Source organism: Rhagoletis pomonella, unplaced genomic scaffold (assembly GCF_013731165.1).
Source record: "Rhagoletis pomonella isolate Grant_MI unplaced genomic scaffold, Rhpom_1.0 Rhpom_scaffold_02180, whole genome shotgun sequence".
In the NCBI taxonomy this organism is placed as follows: Eukaryota; Metazoa; Arthropoda; class Insecta; order Diptera; family Tephritidae; genus Rhagoletis; species Rhagoletis pomonella.
Window position 1 is genome coordinate 2555 of NW_023460734.1, and position 4720 is coordinate 7274.

Here is a 4720-nt window from a genome sequence, read left to right on the forward strand (position 1 = left end):
TTATTGTTATTATTGAGCCCTAGTTTTTATATGTACCTTGTGAATTTTCCTACCAGTGTCCGTCTCTAGGGTTACTCGGTTGTCCTTGCGAACCCTTTCCTTTTTATAGAGTGGTTTTTGTTTACTCTTAATCTGTTTGTCTTACATAGACATCGTCTCCTACCATAAACTTTTTTATGCCTTTCCTTCTCCTATTTAGTCGAAGTTTCGCGATTCTTGATTTTTTCTAATTCGATCTTTAATTTCCCTGTGGACCTTACTTCTAAAATCTGTCAGTCCTTGGTAGTTTATTCTTTCGGTTCTATTAAAGAATACATCACTAGGCTTCCTTTTGGTCACAGAGTGAATCGTTGTATTATAGCGGTCGACTGCAATGTAGGCTAGTTCTTTGGGACTCGTATTGCTTATTTCCTTTCGCAGACATCGATAGATTTCGATCAAAGTTGAATGAAATCTTTCGATCTGCCCATTCAATTCACTTCTTTGCACTGGAGTTTGGTACAATTCAATCCCTAAACCTCTTATATAATTGCTTACTACAGGGCTCATAAATCCTCTCTCATTGTCTGTTACTATTACCCGGGGGGTTGTGAAGTAGTGGATAAGCTTGGCAAATTTTGCACGAAGAGTGAGGGATGAGCGGTTCCTTATGTGGAAAAGTTTTGCAAACTTCGAAAATTTATCAACACAGGATAGAAATTTTTCGTTTTGGATTTCGAAAATGTCAACGTGCAATATTTCGCATGGGTATTTAGGAATGGGCGTTTCCTTTATAGGGGGTACCGCGGGATGTCTATCGTACTTGTTTGTGAGGCAAGTTTCGCAGATAGATGCGAATTTCCTTATCCGACTTGCCATTTTAGGGAAATAGTACTTTTCCAGGATTTGCTCTTTATTTTCCCTGGGGTTTCTGTGTGCCCTCTTATGTTCATCTTCCACTATTTTGCAAATTCTGTCTTCGTTGGCCACGTCCTCAACTACCCGTTGAGTTATCCTAATTTTATATAAAAGAAAATGTTCTAAATATACCTCCTGTAGGAGTTGCAGACGATTCTCTGGGATTTTAATGCCATTTATGAGTGACGGATTGAGTCGCTCCTTTAGTACTTGTATTACTGTCGGTTTATCGATGCTATCCAGGGTTATGTAGTGTCGAGTAAAACCAGGATGTGGGTTTTCTACGCATGTCAAGGCCTTACCTTCCCTGAGCACTATTTGATTACGACATACATTCAGGGGACATTCGACGTGTGGAATAAGGTCCGATGCGTCCTGCTCCGCGCTATGGACAGTTGCCATATCGCTTTCAATCTCTGAAGCTGAAGCGCTGTTCAGTTGTGCATCTACCCTTGTCGGACTTCCACTTTCATCATCATCTACCTTACCCGTTGACTCTGCACTGGTTAAATTGTTTGCTTGGCACGGCAGTCTTGACAGAGCATCGGCCACGACATTTGATTTACCTGGAGTGTAAATCAATTCGTGGTTGTACTCTTCGATTCTGGCCTTCCATCTCTTCAGCTTTGCATTGTAATTTCTGCTTCCCAATGCAAAAGTGAGAGGTTGGTGGTCAGTATAAATCTTAATCATCTTTGCACCATACAAACACGATCGTAAATTGTCCAGGGCCCAAACAATTGCCAGCATTTCTTTTTCATTTGTGGCGTAGTTCTCTTCTGTTCGGGTAAGGGAGCGCGATATATATGCGATTGGCCGGTCTCTTCCGGGTTCGCCTTGGGATAACACCCCTCCTATGGCATAGTTCGAAGCATCAGTTGTAAGATTGAACGATTTTCCGAAATCAGGAAAAGCAAGGATGTCTGAGCAGACAAGCAATTTTTTTAGGTCCTCAAACGCCCTAAGAGCATCCGCATCCAGTTTAATGCGAACGTTTCTCGACTGACTGGCCTTGATCTGCGCATTTTCCCCTCGCGTTAGGTTGGTTAAGGGTTTCGCCACTCTGGCGTAATCCCGGATGAATTTTCGATAATACGATGACATTCCAAGGAAACTTTTCAACTCTTTTAGCGTTCGGGGAGGTGACAGAGATTCTATGGCCTGTACCTTTGAGGGGTCTGCTTTTATACCGTCGGAGGTTATTATATACCCCAGGAACTCTACCTCTGTTCTCATAAACTTTGTTTTTTCTATGTTTACCCTGACGTTGGCATCTGCCAGCCTTTCGAATACTATATCGACATTTTTCATATGCTCGTCTAAATCTTTACCAAACACTATGATATCGTCAATATAAACGTAGCATATTTTCCCAATATGTTCCTTCAAGACGTCGTCTATCATGCACTGAAATATGGCCGGTGCATTCCTCAGCTCAAAAGGAAGTCTTAAAAATTCGTACTTCCCATTCATGGTTGAAAATGCTGTTTTCGGGATGTCAGCCTCTTTCATTGCTATTTGGTGGAACCCGGACGTTAGGTCGATGGTCGTGAAGTATTTGGCGTGGCCGAGGCTGGCTAATGTTGCGTTGATGTCAGGGATGGGATAGGTATCGGGTATCGTGATTGCATTTAGGCGTTTAAAGTCCACTACCATTCTGTATTGCTTTTCTCCGGACGGCTTTGGTTTTTTAGGTACCACCCAGATTGGAGAGTTGTAAGGGCTTTTGGATGGACGAATAATACCTTCGTCGAGTAGTTCGGAAATCTGTCTGTCCACCTCTTCTCTCATATTGGCCGGGTAGGGATAGCTTTTGGCGTATATAGGATCTTCTGTGGTAGTTTTTATTTCGGCCCTGACAGACGTTTTAATGTTAATTTTTGCGCTCAAAGGCTCAAAGAGATGTGAGTATTTTTTAAGTAGCGATTTCAAAGCGGGCAACACTGCCTCCGGGATCGATGCCTCAGAAAAATTAATACCCCCAACGGTTTTGTTCTTGAGTGGAATTTCAATACCCGGATCTATTTTAAGGTATGATTTTTCCTGTCTATCACAGCCCCCAATTCTTTCAGGGTATCGTCGCCTGTCAGTCCTGGTAGGGCATAAAACGTTAGTACAGTATCATTCCCCATACTGTGAAAAAATTGTCCACTAATTTTTTTGTTTATTGGAACAGGCCCTGCAACAATTTGCACTGAAAAGGGTGGATCAACCGGAGTTGAGCGGGCGGCTAGTTTGGGATTCACAAAATTTTTGTTCACCCCTGTGTCGACAAGAAACTTTAGGGTAATATTGTCTTTGGTGACGCAAGTGAGGTAGGGTATGCTGGAATACAGAGCAGCGGCCTTTATATGAAATAGGCTGGTGGCCCGTTCATCATAAAACTTACCTGCTGAGACTCTTCTTCTCCTGGCTCACTGCTACTTGCTTCCACGTTGTAGAGTCGTTGCTGTTTTGGAAGTCTTTCAATTGATGATGCTGGTCCTCTTTTAAACGCGTTGTTGCTTGCAGGTCGATTCATGTAGTTTACCTGCTTAGACTGAATGCTGCCATCGATTTCCATTTTCTCCGCAGGTTTCGGAGCCGTTGGTCTGCCTGGAGTCGAAGTGTTGGACTCTTGGTTTGACTGGAACCTATTGTATGGCACTCTGTTGTATACTTGGCCAGCGTTTCTGTTTGTCCAGTTATAACCGGTGCGGGCTCGAGGAGGTATGGCCGGCCTCTGCTGGTTTTGCAACAGGTTATTCGTAGGAACAACAACCCTATTCACTGCGTTCGTATGCACTATTGTATTTCTTAAAGTCAGGTTTTGGATGTCAAGGCAAGCTGAGTACGCCTCTGGAAGTGTTTTTGGTTTCTGGACTATTAGCATGCGTGATAATTCAGGATTCAGACCCCTAATAAACACGTCAAGGGCCCTATTCCGGTATGTTTCTATGAGGACGGAAACCGTTTCCTGCGTATAATCGTCGCATTTAATCTTGTTGACGATCAACGACAGTTGGTGGTTAACTGTCGCAAAAAATTCATCTAGTTTGGAATTTCTTTGAGCCAACTGATTTAACTGGTGTTCTAGCGTCCGTATGTCCCTCTTGTCTGCGTAGTGCAGTGATAGGACCTTTTTTTATCTCAGTCCAGTCACTCTCGAAAACATTATATGCAACTAACGCCGCATCAGCCCCTCCCCGGATCTTTTGCCTAACGTGCTGAAGGATAGCCCTATACAAAGGTTTTTCCTTGATCACTTCGTAATCGGAAAGGATGCCTTCGACATTATGTATCCATGAAATATATTGAGCTGGATTTCCCTCAAAAGTTTGCAGCTCTTTGACACAGTCGGGGAGCCTGCCGATTTCCTTGAGGTCCTGTTCGGACATTGGCGCTCGGGTGTTCGCGACTGAGCTCCCTTGTTGAGCCACACTATTTGCTCCTTCTACACTGCCCACACTATTTGCTCCTTCGACACTGCCTAGCCTACCGTCAATCCTGGTAAGGTTTTGGCCTAGGATTGCGCTGCTCGCTTCTATTCGTGCTAGTCGAGCCTCTAAACCTAACCCATTTTTTTCAATTCCAGTCAGACGCCCCTCCAATTTTCTAATTTGTTCGAGGAGAGCGTTAATTCCCCCAGTTAGTTCGTTTACTTTTGTCGTTAGTGCGTCCATTATCTCTTGTTTCAAATATTTATGCACGTTTTCTTTATACATTGAATTTTTTTATTTTTTTTTGCAAAGTTTTATACGATCAGGTACCGGGTAATGCCAGCAAGAATATTCTTTTTCGTTTTGCACGGTTAGTAGCTTTTTTTTTTTTTTTTTTTTTTTTT